The sequence below is a fragment of the Eriocheir sinensis genome, chromosome 33 (genome assembly GCF_024679095.1).
Source record: "Eriocheir sinensis breed Jianghai 21 chromosome 33, ASM2467909v1, whole genome shotgun sequence".
NCBI classification, from domain to species: Eukaryota; Metazoa; Arthropoda; class Malacostraca; order Decapoda; family Varunidae; genus Eriocheir; species Eriocheir sinensis.
Window position 1 is genome coordinate 8,459,250 of NC_066541.1, and position 14,496 is coordinate 8,473,745.

General features: G+C 42.5%; 1 protein-coding gene across 1 annotated transcript in view; it reads right to left on the reverse strand.

Moving 5' to 3' along the window:
* Positions 1-13,250, reverse strand: part of LOC127006683 (uncharacterized) — a 91,448-nt gene extending 78,198 nt beyond the window's left edge. The window contains exon 1 of the mRNA XM_050876877.1: positions 13,125-13,250. The gene's annotated coding sequence lies outside the window, so the exon portion shown is untranslated. The remainder of the gene's footprint in view (positions 1-13,124) is intronic.
* Between the last annotated feature and the right edge of the window lie 1,246 nt (positions 13,251-14,496).

The following is a 14,496-nucleotide window of genomic DNA, read 5'->3' on the forward strand; positions in this document are numbered from 1 at the left end:
GATGAGGAAAGAGGGAACACGGAAAAAAAAAAAAAAACACGAGGGAAAGAATAATGTAAAAGCAATGGAAGACAAATGTGCAAAAACTGTAAATATCAAAGGTTTCGAAAAAATAATTATTAAAAAAGAAAGTTGTACAGGATATGGAAAAACTAAAAAAAAAATAATGCATTGCTCTCTCTCTCTCTCTCTCTCTCTCTCTCTCTCTCTCTCTCTCTCTCTCTCTCTCTGGGCTTGACAAGATAAATACGAAGAAAAATTTGGGGAATAATGACCCTGAGAGGAAAAAATAAGTGAATGTCGATAAAAAGTGGAGAGAGAGAGAGAGAGAGAGAGAGAGAGAGAGAGAGAGAGAGAGAGAGAGAGAGAGAGAGAGAGAATAAGGGAAAAACATAAAAACAAAGATAAAAACAACCCGGTAAATCAATGAATGCGTGAAATAATAAATGAAAAAGTAATAATAATAATAATAATAATAATAATAATAATAATAATAATAATAATAATAATAATAATAATAATAACGGCTAAACGAAAATTAATTACAGGATATTTCTTTAATTTCCATCCACTTTTTCGTCAATAATATAATCTAGAGCACCAAGGTAGATAAGGGGGGAGGGGGGAAAGGGGGTATGGCCGAATGACCACCAACCCCCCTAACCCCGCCCCCGCCCCCCTTACTCCTATATACGCAATTGAGGGGGAGGCTTAAACAAACAAAAAAAAAATCGCAACAGAAAAAAATGCATTATGACCCCCCCAAAATAAACAAAAACAACTTCAAGCAGGAAAAAAAATCATGGAAGAGAAGGAAACTGTGGGGAAAAAGACAAAAAACAGAACAGAGGCAAAAAGCAGGACAGGGAATAAACGAGGCTTTAAAGGAAAAAATCTAAGAGGAGGAAAAACATGATCAGAAAGATACGGGCAGGAAAAAAAATAGGGAGGGAAAAAATAGGAAGGAAAAAAAAGTAAATCAGGAGCGTACGAAAGATAGCTACCTGCGAGAGAGAGAGAGAGAGAGAGAGAGAGAGAGAGAGAGAGAGAGAGAGAGAGAGAGAGAGAGAGAGAGAGAGAGATGAATCTAAAAAAGGAGACAAGGGAAAAAAAGATAAAATTTAATGTGGAAGTGCAAAGGGAGGAAGGGAGGAAAGAAGAAAATGAGGAGAGAGTGAAAAAGGGAATAGGGAGAGAGGGAATAGGAACGTTAAAAAAAGGAGGGACCGAAAGTAAAAAGGGAGGGAGGGGAAGGGGAGAGAAAGAGAGGGAAGAGACAGACAGAAAAGGAGAGGAGGGGTGGGGAGGGGAGGAAACGAAAGGGGAAAGGAAAGGAGGGGAGGGGAGGGGAGGAAACGAAAGGGGAAAGGAAAGGAGGGGAGGGAGCAGAGTTGAGGAAAAAGAGAGGGGAAGGAAGGGGGCGAGAGGGGACAGAAGAGGGGAGAGAGGAAAGAAGTAGAATAAAGGGAGGAGAGGGAAGGGGGAGGGAAGGGGGAGGAAAGGAGTTGGGGAGAGGGTGGGAGGAAAGGGAAGGGGACGAGGAGGGAAAGGGAGAGGACGGAAGGGAAGGATGGAGGGAGGAGGAGAGGGGAGGGAAGCGAGGGAAGGGAAGGGAACGAGAAGGAAAAAATAGGAGGGGGGAGAGAATAGAAGAGACGGGAGGGAGCAGAGGAGAGGAGAGGAGAGGAGAGGAGAGGAAAGGAGAGGAGAGGGGAGGGGAGTGAGGGGGCCGCTGATATTTCCCTGCCGGACCATTATTTTCTTCCCCGCCTTGGAAACTATTGAAGACTTAATCCAGTTAATCAGCGGAATGGCGTCCTGTTAATGGAGCGGGGCGGGGCGGGGCAGGGCGGGGCGGGAGGGGGGGGGCTGGGTAGGATTGCAGGGTATTGGGCGGGTCGTAGCGGGGCAGAGATGTGGGAAGGACAAGAGGTAGAGTGAAAATGAGGAAGGGAGAGAGAAGCAGATGAGAAGAGACCAGACCAGGATAGCGTCTTGTTTTTATATAGATTAAGATAGCGTCTCCATTTTTGTGTAGATTAGGATAGTGTCTTTAAATTTGTACTGATTAAGACAATGTTATCCTAGTCAATAAAAAACTAAAGACGTTATCCTAATCTTTATAAAACTAAAGGGGAAGAAAGGGAAAAGAAGAGAAGGAGGAGGAGGGGAAGAGAGTACAGGAGAGGAAAGAGAGGGGAAGGAAGGAGACGAAGGAGAAAGAGAAGGAGGGAAGGAGAGGAACAGGGAAGGAAGGAGAAGAAGGAGAAAGAGAAAGAGGGAAGGAGAGGAACAGAGTAGAGGAGAGGGAAGGGGACAAGAAGAGGAGGAGGAGGGGAAGAGGAGAGTACAGGAGAGGAAAGAGAGGGGAAGGAAGGAGACGAAGGAGAAAGAGGAGGAGGGAAGGAGAGGAACAGAGTAGAAGGGAAGAAGGGGAAAAGAAGAGAAGGAGAAGGAGGGGAAGAAGAGAGTACAGGAGAGGAAAGAGAGGGGAAGGAAGGAGACGAAGGAGAAAGAGGAGGAGGGAAGGAGAGGAACAGAGTAGAGGAGAGGGAAGAGGACGATGGGAAAAAAAAAAGGAAGGAAGACGCTATTCTAATCTTCCATAAGTAGAGACACTATCCTTATCTATACAGACCTAAAGAGATGAAGGGGAAAGGAAGATAGGGAGAAGGTGGCTAAGGTGCAGGCTACATGTCGGAAAAGGAAGATGAATGGGAAAAGAGAGGGCTGGGAAAGAGAATGTTAAACTATGTAAGATTTAAAAAAGGAAAGGAAATGGGTTATGAAGGAAAAGGGTGAGATAGGAGTGGAAGGGTGGAAGGGGGAAGTGAAGGGGAGAAGAGAGGAAAGGAAAGTAGAGCTAAGCAAGAGGAGTAGGAAATTTAATGGGGAAGGGGAAAGAAGAGGGGAGGGAGGGAGGTGGATTAAGCTAGGTAGGGTAGGGGAAGGGGAGATGAAGAGGGGATAAAGGGGGGAGAGAGGGGAGAGAGAGGGAGATTAACAACTAATGATATGAGGGGAGAGTTTGGATAAAAAAATATTTCATGATTCGTTTGGAAGAGTTCAGTGGGGAGAAGGTAAGAGGGGAGTCGGCAGGGTGGGGAAGGAGGGAAGTAGAGTGTGGAGGATGGGGAGTATAAGCTGGGGATTTGTGAGGGAGTGGCTTATGTGAAGGGGGTGAAGCGAAGAGGAGAAGAGGAGTACAGGATGATGATGAAGGAGAGGGAAGGGGAAGTGGGGAATAAGGAAAGACAGGAAAGGAAATGCAAAGAAATGAAAGAAAAGGGTTAGAAAAAGAGAAGAAAAAACAATGGAAAATGTAGAAAATGGAAACAATAAGGAAAGAAAAGGAAACACGAGGGAAAGAAAGAAAATGTTAGAAAAGGAAGAGAAAAACCATGGATGAGAAAAGGGAATGATGTTAGGAGGAGGAGGAGGAGGAGGAGGAAAATGAAGGAGGAAAATGGTGGCTACGAGGAGGAGAGAAAATTGATGAGGCGAGGCAAGCGGATGAGGAGGAGGAAGAGGAGGACGAGGACGAGGAGGAGGGGGAGGAAGAGGACAGGAGGGGGGGTAGGGGGAGGGGAAGGAGCAGGTAAAAATGTGGGCACTTCATTAGGCTACAGGTTAATCGCATTTTCATTTCACCTGCGCCCATCAATTTTCCGATTTAATTCACCTGCAACCAATACGCGCGATGCAATTTTGGCCGAGTTTCTTCCTGCCGTAAACCTTCGCTTCCCCTCCGCTATTGTTACCCATTTCCATCCTTCGCTCTTTGCTTCCTCTTTCTTTTCTAACCACTTGACTTTTTTTCTCTCTCTCTTCCCTCTCTACCCAATTTTTTTTTCATTATTTGCTTCCTTTTCCATATCTCACCATTTATCTTTTCTATTATCTGGTTAATCTTCCTCTTCTGACTGGTTATGTTATCTTTTACTTGCTTTCTCTTCCATTTCTCATAATTTCTGTTTTCCATTGTTTACTTTCTCTTCCATTCCTAACCTTTATATTTTTATTTTCCTTTTATTTTTACTTCCCCCTTATTCAATCATATTATTTCTGTATTACTTTACTTATCAACTCAATTCTTCATAATTCTTTTCATACGATCTCCTTCCATAATTATCTTCCCTTTTCCCCTTTTCTTTGCGTTCACTATAAACACATTTAGCTACTGTAATTTCTTCCTTTATTTGCTGCCCAATCACCATTTTTCCGTTACCATTCTTTCTCTATTTTCTAATCTATCCACTCAGTTCTTTATTATTCTTTTCACACGATCTCCTTTTATAATTCTCTCTGTTTTTCCCCTTTTCTTTACGTCCACTTTAAACACATTTATTTTAATTTCTTCCTTTATTAGATGCCCTCTCATCATTTTCCGTTATTATTCTCTCTCTATTCTTTAATCTATTCACTCAGTTCTTATCATTTTTTACACGATGTTCTTTTAAAACTCTTCCTTTTTTCCCCCTTTTCCTTGCGCCCATATTAACACATCTGCCTTAATATCTTCCTTTATTTGCTTACCCTCTCATCATTTTTCCGTTACCTCCCTTCCCTCCTTCCCTCCCTTTCATTTTGCCTCCCTATTAGTGTTCTTCCCCTCTATTCTGCTTTCTATTAATAACTCACTGTCCCTCTTTCATATTCCTTTTTGTTTTTTCGTATTTTTCACCTTTCATTTATTATTTTTCCTTGGTGTCCAGTCCTCTCTCTCTCTCTCTCTCTCTCTCTCCATTTTTCTTCATCTTCCTTCTTTGTTACTTTCGTGCTCATCCTTCCTTTATTTGGACCTTTTCTCGTATATTCCATTATATTATTGTTCCACTTTCCATTTTTTAGCTATTCCCCTTCTCTCTCCCTATTATTTATTTTTCTTCAGTTCCATTCTCTTTGTTTTCTTAACGCTTCGCTTTTCCTTTTGTTCTGTTATATTTATTTTCTCCTTTCGATTCTCATTTCCTTTTTTTTTTTTAGCAGTTCCAATTCTCTAGTTTTATCTATCTATCTATCTCTCTATCTATTTATCTATCTATCTATCTATCTATCTATCTATATTTATCTATATCTCCCTCTCTCGCTCTCCCTATTCATTTTTTTTCTTCAATTCCATTTCCCTTCACATCCTTACTGTATACTGGTTTCCTTTCATCTTTTCAATACATCTCTCTCTCTCTCTCTCTCTCTCTCTCTCCATTTTTTTCTGCTGCCCCCTCTCTCATTCGTATTCCCTGAGCTGATAATTTTACTTTCAATGTATAGGCGTATGGGAGAAAGCATTAGAACACACAAAGGTATTCACAAACGCCTCCGCCTCTCACATCAGCGATTTATAAGAGTCAATAAGGAAATCAATCGGGTTTTAATGAATGGGTTTTTTTTTAGATTCATGGTACAGAAGGGCCAGACTATCAAAATAACCATAAGACTGCTCGTGGTAATGTATCAGACTCCTACGAAAGTCCTGTCCAATACGAGCTTATAGGCGCCGAAACGATGAAGAATATGACCCATGCACTGACACACCCACAATTGATAAGGTTTTCGTAAATGTTGTGGGTATTTCCTCGGGTAGTTTTATGAGCCTAGTAATAGTTAGACAAAGGCTTCTGTCCCATGAACGTGAAAAAAATAATAACATGAGAACCGGACTAATCGCTTTTGTGGCCTTTGGTGATATTTGTTGCGAGAACCGAAAGCGTCTGACAATACGCGAATGTTCGCCAATGAGACTTTCGGAGCGGTTGGCAGCACTGTTTACTTCTCCCCTTGTCCACTACCTCATTGTGCTGTCTCATCTCTTTGTCTTTGCTTGCTCTATATACCAGTTCCTCCTCTTCCACCTCCTCCTTCTCCTTCCTCATCCAGGTTTCCTTTGCTTCTATCTCTTCCTGCTTATTATTCTGCCTTCCAGTCTTTTAATTGCTACACTGCCGCACAATACAGCTTCCTCATCCCCTTCCTCCTCCTTCTATTGCCTCGTACAACTTTCCTTTGCTTATATCTCTTCCTACTTATTATCTTGTCTTAGTGTCTTTTGCTTCCCTTTTACATCATATAACGGCCTCCCTCTCCTCCGCTTTCCCCATTCTCCTCCTTTCCTTTTTTCTCCTCCTCTTATTGCCCCATAAAACTCTGCTCCTGTCTCTCCCTACTTATCATCCTGCCCTCATGTCTTTAGCTACACTTTCCCACATACTACGGCCTCTCCTCCTATAGTACTTCTTTCCTCCTTGCTCCTCCTCCTTCCTCATACGTATTTCCTTTGCTTTTGTTTCTTCCTACATCTCATCCTGATCCCCTGCCTTTTGCGACCTATTGCCACATTGTACTGCCTTCTCTTCCTCTTCCTTCTTCTTTCCTTCTTTCTCTCCCTCCTATTACGTCATACACATTCATTTTGCCTTTGTCTCTTCCTATTTATTGTACTCACCCACCTACCTTCCTGTCATTTCCTACTCTTTGCACATATGACGGCCTCCCTCTCTTTCCTTCATTCTCCTTCTCCTCTCTCATACAACTTTACTTCTGTTTCTTACTAGTTATCATCCTGTCCTGCCTTTTCCGGTTAAGATTCGTTTTAGGTCCGTGCCTGTATCTCATTACCTGCCTTATGAAACATCAGTATCTCTTCATATATCTTTTCTACAAACCTTCAACAGTCATGGAAACGCTTTGAAAATTCAATTCAAGGACTTTTTTTTTACTCTTGAAAATAGGGGATAATGTTTACGAAAGCGCGTCGCCTCCTCTGGCGACGGTGCAGCCGGTGTTGCGAGAAATACCTCCTCGCTGAAATAAGTCGCATATACATGTGGGGGGGGACCAGGGGGGGGCGTAGTCCCCCCTGGTTAGAAGGGGGGGTCGAGGGGGGCGCAGCCCCCCCGTTAGTAGGTCGTAAAGTTCGGTTGGAGTAGTTTAAATATGCTCCCCGACCCTAAACCCTCTGCGAGCTATTTTACGGCTGCGGCGGCTGCAGCGGCGTCGCGGCCGCCGCCAGAGGAGGCGACGCGCTTCCGAAAACATTATCCCCTATTTTCAAGAGTAAAAAAAAAGTCCTTGAATTGGATTTTCAAAGCGTTTCCATAACTGTTGAAGGTTTGTAGAAAAGATATATGAAGAGATAGTGATGTTTCATAAAGTAGATTATGAGATACTGGCACGGACCTAATACGAATCTTTACCCCTTTTCCTATACCACATACTGCAGCCTCCTCCTCTTCCTCCTCCCGAATGCCTGAGTCCCTGTGATAAGCGGGCACCCCTCACCGTGACGCCTGCCTTCCTCTCTGATTAAAACTCCTCCGGTGGTGGCCTACTGATGTGCCCCCTGCAGCAGCCTAATATGAAAGAGAGAGAGAGAGAGAGAGAGAGAGAGAGAGAGAGAGAGAGAGAGAGAGAGAGAGAATTACATAGAATTACATAGAAAATCAGACCACACAGACCCTATGGTTCAGACTAGGTGGTCTGTCCTTAAACCTAAGTGATTTTACATTAATCAGAAGGCTCCAAAACGTTGCATTTCTACTCAAGTTGATATTAAGTTGAAGAAAGTGACGGTCAAGCTTATTTTTCAAGGAGTCAATCGTGTTACATTGGACCACTGATGTTGGAAGCTTATTCCATTCTCGCACTACAACGTTGGTGAAGAAAAATTTGGTGCAGTCTGAATTTACTTGTCTACATCTGAGTTTTACGCCATTGTTCCTCGTGCGCAAAGTGTCATCGATCATAAACAATGTTGATTTGTCTACATTCGTGAAACCATTAAGTATTTTAAAACATTCAATCAGTTTTCCTCGGAGGCGATGTTTCTCAAGAGAGAACATGTTAAGGGTAGAAAGCCTTTCTTCGTAGGATTTGTTGCGCAAGGAAGGGATCATTTTCGTTGCCCGACGCTGAACACCTTCTAATTTAGCAATATCCTTTGCATGGTGGGGAGACCAAAACTGTACCGCATATTCCAAGTGGGGTCTGACTAAACTATTGTAGAGCGGGAGTATTACATCTTTATTCTTGAATAAAAAGTTTATTTTAATGAAGCACAACATTCTGTTCGCTTTATTTGCTGCATCGATGCATTGCTGTGAGAATTTGAGGTTTGACGCGATTTTGACCCCCTAGTCCTCGACGCATTGAACGCTTTTGAGTTTAACGCTGCGCATTTCGTAATCGAACTTCTTATTCCTCGTTCCAACTTGAAGGACCTGGCACTTGTCTACGTTAAAGGGCATCTCCCATCTATCCGACCAAGCTGAAATTTTGTGCAAATCCGCTTGGAGGCTTTGCCTGTCTTCGTCAGTGAGAACCGAGTTACCAATCTTTGTGTCGTCTGCAAATTTACTAATGCGGTTATTGAGTCCAACATCCAGAGAGAGAGAGAGAAAGAGAGAGAGAGAGATGAGCAAATTGTGAAATGGATCCATGAACTATAACTGAGCAAAAAAATGGAGTAAATGAGAAAAAATGGATTAAAATGCGCGTTTAATTACAGAACAAGAGAGAGAGAGAGAGAGAGAGAGAGAGAGAGAGAGAGAGAGAGAGAGAGAGAGAGAGAGAGAGAGATGCATATACACACAAATACACATATAAATAAACAAACACAAATACAAATAACAAAAAAAAAAACACGCACTTAAGTCAAGGAAAAGTTTCTGTCGCGTTTCTAAATTATATCGTTTTTTTCATTTCGCTTTCACTTTTTTTTCCTCATCTTTACCTGGCGTTCAGCAGGTACTCGGACGTTTGATTACTCAGGTGAACTTAATTAAGAGGCTCGCGCTGGAGGAGACTCGCAACCCCTGCAAAGGAGGACGAGGGAGAAAAAAAAAAGTAATGACGGAAATGAAAATGATGATGGGGAAAAGAAGGAAAAATAGAGACACATTTAGTAACTTTCAATTTCGTGTCCTTCAGTCTTTTGCGAGGTTGTTGTGACTGTTTACGATATGTAGTAAGCAAGTCTCTCTCTCTCTCTCTCTCTCTCTCTCTCTCTCTCTCCTACTACTACTACTACTACGACTGCTAGTACTATTACTACTACAACTGCTGCTGCTGCTACTACTACTACTACTTCTACTACTACCACCACCACCACCACCACTAGTACCACTTTCTCTATTGCTACTGCTACCGCTACAAATAATAATAACACCAGTAATAGCAACAGTAATAATAATGAATAAATATACACATAAATGATCTACCTATATTATCACCATCATCATAACTGCTCAGCTCGTCTATGTTAATCCCCCTGTCGGCTTATTTGCATGCAGCCTACATATTTATTCTCATCCCTAAACTACTATATAAAAATACGTGCGTGATCCATTACAGTTAATTCGACGAGATTCATGATGGAAGCGGGCGAAACGATGGATATTAAAGTATATTATGTTCACCCATGGCAATCAGCAGAATAGCCAGTACCTACGTGCCAAAGAGAGAGAGAGAGAGAGAGAGAGAGAGAGCATTCTAAATCTGACCTCCACAAGAACATCAAAGTTAGGATGGCTGAAGGGTCTCTCTCTCTCTCTCTCTCTCTCTCTCTCAGCCTGATCTCAAGCCGCTTTTCAGTCACAAGGAGCAGACTAATAGTGGACGGAGTTTATTACAGACACCCTGAAATTGACTATAATAGTAGTAGTAGTAGAAGTAGATGTAGTAGTAGTAGTAGTAGTAGTTAGGGTGGGTCGGGAGTGACTTGAGTGGGGAAGGAAAGGGGGATCTAGACGTAATAGATGATGGGTGATTTAGTGTCAGGTAGTATTAGTGATATGGTTGGATGCCACAGTCATTAGCAAACAGAGTTAGGGCTAATGACCTCCAAGCTATGGAGCCCTCCATGATTATGTGTCGGGAAAATAAACATGGGTGGAGGTATCATTTATGTAGTAGTAGTAGTAGTAGTAGTAGTAGTAGTAGTAGGGGAGAGCGGTGATGATTCGGACAGTGAGATGGTCCGGCCATAGCACTTATTGTAAAGTGTATGGGACTGAGTGCCGCGAGATTTTGTGTGAATGTGCAAAACTTTGTTGCCTTGGCCCACACGGGACAACCACGCCCTCAGAGCTGTTATTTTCGATGCAAGTCCTATTTTATGTTTTTTTGCATCTCGTATGTAATATTTTCAGGGTGTATCGTAAGCTCTCACTTCAAAAACGTGCCAATTAGCGAGATGTAAATTATTTCGGTGACGCAGCGATGCACGGCGAAGGTATTGCCGTATAACACGATCACCCGTGAAGCCTCGTGCTGGAAAAGGAGTGTGACCGCACATTTGCTTTTTATAGAGTCGTGATGATTCGGACAGTTGATTTTTTCATGATTTTTATTAACTTTATATCAATTTAAACATTATAGGTGTTGCAACGGTTATAAAAAGGTTAATTTAGTTGATTTATATTCAGATATTATGTTTGTGAGAAGAGAAGAAAGCCATAATACCAAAATTTTTGAGATATTTCTTGTAGTTCTCCTTTTATTTTTTCCCCTCTAAATATTGAGAGGATACTTTTGTCCTTATACAAATGTTTTGTAGAAGATATAATCTTGTTTATTAGCCAATCAAACTTAAGTTATATTAATTTTATGGCGAGTATTATGAGTGTCCGTACCATCCCACCTCCCTGGCGATTTAGAAACTTGTCTTTCATCACCTACATCTAAAAACTGGAAATAGCTACGAGTGTCATATTAGCAGCCTAAAGAGCCAAATGATGGAGGAACATTTTAAGATCAACAAAATTACACTACTTCTTAAACTTCTTTTTCTAAAAATATTTTTCTAAAAAGTGGCCGAATCATCACCGCTCTCCCCTAGTAGTAGTAGTAGTAGTCACTGTTGTTGTTTTTGTATTAGTAGTAGCAATACCATAATCACCATTAGAAGCAGCAACAATATATAACATTAACACCACAGTTGCGACACTTTTCTCGGTACACAACAAAGATAAAACGCTACATAAAGGCAACCCCCCCACCCCACCACACACGCCGAGGCAACACAAGTGCATAGCGGCGTGGCCAAGTGTGGTTCAGGGTGCTAAAACTCCTCTTAACTAAAGGCCACCCATTACACGGAATGACCCGAGGCACGAGGGAGGGAGGGGGGACGAGGGGGGGGGGGAGGGAAAAGAGTGGAGGAGATGCAGAAGAGGGAGTAGGCAATCGATAAGGGGAGAGGGGGGCGTGCATGAACAGAGCTAGAAAGGGAAGAGAACACGGAGGAAGGGAAGAAAAGAATAATGTGATACTAAATGAAAAGAGTGAGGAAAGTGAATAGGGAGTGGGTGAGAGGGGATAAGGGACTGGTAGGGGGGGGGGTGGCTGACGGAAAATAAAAGTGGAGAAAATGCAGAAGAGGGAGCTGGGACAGGACAAGAAAGGGAAGAGAACACGGAGGGAAGGAAGAAAAGAAAAAAATGTGATGGAAAAGGAAACCAGTGAAGAAGGTGAAGGGAGAATGGGTGAGGGGGGTAAGGGGGGTGGGGGTGGAAGGAAAAAGAAGTGGAGTGCAGAAGGAGCAGACGATAAGGGGGAGAGTCGTGCATGGACAGGATTCGAAAAGGAAAATGAAGAAAGATGGAGGGAAAAAGAGAAGTGGAGGAGATGAAGAAGAGGGAGCAGGGAGACGATAGGGTGATGGGGGGGACGTAAACCTGGGCACAGAACAAGAAAGGGGACACAAGGGGAGGGAAGAATAGGGAAAAGAAGGGAAAGATGGGAAAGCGGACGCAAGGGGAGGGAAGAATATGGGACAGAAGGGAAAGATGGGAAAGGGAATACTTGAAAATGGGAAGAAAGAAGAATGGGGAGGAGAGAAAGGAGAAAAGGAAGGAGATTGCACGAGAGTGGGAGTCTAACAACATTAAAGATGGTAGCTGATCCTGAGTGGTGTAGCGAAGGTTCAGAACACACCCAAGACGAAGGAGAAAGAAGCTAATAATGAACTGAAATGGGGTACCTCATTTCGAAAGCTTAAAATTAATTCAGGGCATCAGCCAAACTAAATACGCTAACATGATCTATAAAACAAAAACTAAAGACGCTATATCCGAATTTATACTATACTAAAATAATCTAATCTATTCAAATCCTAACATGATATCCTAATAATCTAAACAAAACTAAGGACGTGGGACAATTTTGTGGTCGAGCTTTTAATCTAAGCATAGCATACGTCTTTATGATAATCTACCCAGTCTGTCCCTACCTAACTAACTGCCTTATGCACTCCTGTGATATACAGAAGCAAAATCAGAATTTGGTAAAGGCGTGGCAGCTCATCGGTAAAGGGTCAAACTGTTAGTCAAGGGAGAGGATGACGATTCGAACCTCATATTGTAGTGATTATGGAGTTGGCTGTGGTATATAATAAGAAATACTGTTCATCTGCTCAAATTCTGCTGGCCTGAGGGGAGCTCTAGCAAAATAAAAGGGGAAGCTACTCCCTCTCTAGACATTAGCTCTCATATTACTCACTCCCTTAGGAAATACAAATTACTAACGCATTTACGAAGAAACAGAGAAAAGAATTCATTAGAAAAATAAACACAGCCTCTTCAATATAACCTTGCACATTCTACACAAGACTAAAATAAGGTGTTGTTGGAACAGGCAGCAGTCCTCTCCGCCCCCAATTCTACTACCCTCCACAATCAGCTGATGCACTGCGGCGTGTCCCGTGACCCGTCTCCTGTGTTTACTGTTCCATCCTTCCCTTTGTGCTGATCATGTCTCAGCCGCACGGCTCGACAGGGTGATGGCAGGCAGGGGCCGCAGGGCAGTGATGAGCTAAATGTCCAGCCAAATACATGTCACCACACACTGGAGGTATAAACACTACGACGAAAACAAGGGGTAGGCTATTTATCTATAGTCACACCCGTCACACTCCGGCGTTTGACACTATTTGTTACATATATCTTATCGTACTGTTCATCTTAATAACTCTATCCGGTGAAAATGGCTCGTTTCTGTAATAAAATTCATCCCTCACTTAATAACAGTAACCAACCGTCGTACCCTCCCCTTGCACCAGGCTTTTTCAACACATGAATGCAGAAGGCAGCAATTCAACTGACAAGTAATTATTAGTTCAGGATACTTACTGGTCTCCTGGATATCCTACACCTCCCCCTGTACAGCGCCCTGGAGTCCACGATTCGCACACAAGGTTACAACACTGCCGCGGGTGAAGAAGATGGCGGTGTGTTGATTGTTCATGCGGCGCAGTTCGAGCTTCACTGAATGAATTCCTATTAAATATTTTCGCCTTTCTTATTGCCCCCGCCCGCTCTAACTTCCAAGAATACTAATATGTCATTTAAAAATCCAGAATGCAGCGAGAATTCAATTTTGGAGATTAATTAAAAGATGTTTCCCGAGATTGCGAATGCTTGGCGAGGCTTCTCGTTCGGGCGGTATTGCATTGAGTCCCGAGGCAGATGAGGCGCCGACTCCCGAGGCAGGCGAGGGCTCCCTGATGACCTGGCGTTATTACATCACAAAAGTCATGCACATTATACCCACAGCATTTATTTTTGACCTTCCATGTAAGGGAGTATAGGCTACCCTAAATCCTGCCACACACAACTGTTATGCAGTCGGTACACATGACATTACTTCACCAGGCTCGGCAATATATATCAACCCGACACAGCCATTATTCACAACAGGCCGTGATTTCTTTTTCCCAACAACACGGGTTTCCGACACGCGATGACGAGTTCCATTCATCATTAATTACTGCCGTCGCTTCCTCTCGCACTTTTATTTATGAAAAGTTGTCCACCACACGACCTCATAAATCTATACTCCATGAAGTACCCACTGTGTAAATTAAAATTTTCTGGCTTCACTTACTCAGCCACTCCTTCACTGCTACTCTTCCCGAAACTTATACTTTCATTTACTTTTTCCAACTCGTCCTGACCCACCACTTGCACCTCAAAAAGCTAATTTCAAATGCGAGTATTCGTAACTGCTGTCTTACATTCCACGTTCGTGTATGCATGATAGTTGGGAGGATGCTTTTCCTCTTCTTTACCCCCATACTCACACTTCATCCTTGTGTAACCCTCTCCAATGCACTTGTTGTCTACTGTTTATGATTGCTAAAAAAAATATTCAATAAACATACAATAAAGGAACAAAATATGCATAATCCTTTCCATGCTTACCAATCAATTTTATATCTCGTTTCACTGTAGGCTGTTTCAATGTTCATATCCTTAACTATTTGATGTTCAGGAGTGACAGCTTCCAAGATGTTTCACAAAGTCACAACTAAAGTTGGACTGAGGTTGTCTAATGTGGTTATAGAGGTGACCACACATTCTAGCTTCAGCCACTAGACTCCTTGGGGTTGATCATCCCACTAATACATCGAAATGGAGGGGAAAATTTTCTTACACTATAACTCTGAAAAACAAAAATGCTAATGTGATGATTGAAATAAGATAATGTTCCCTTTCCCTAATT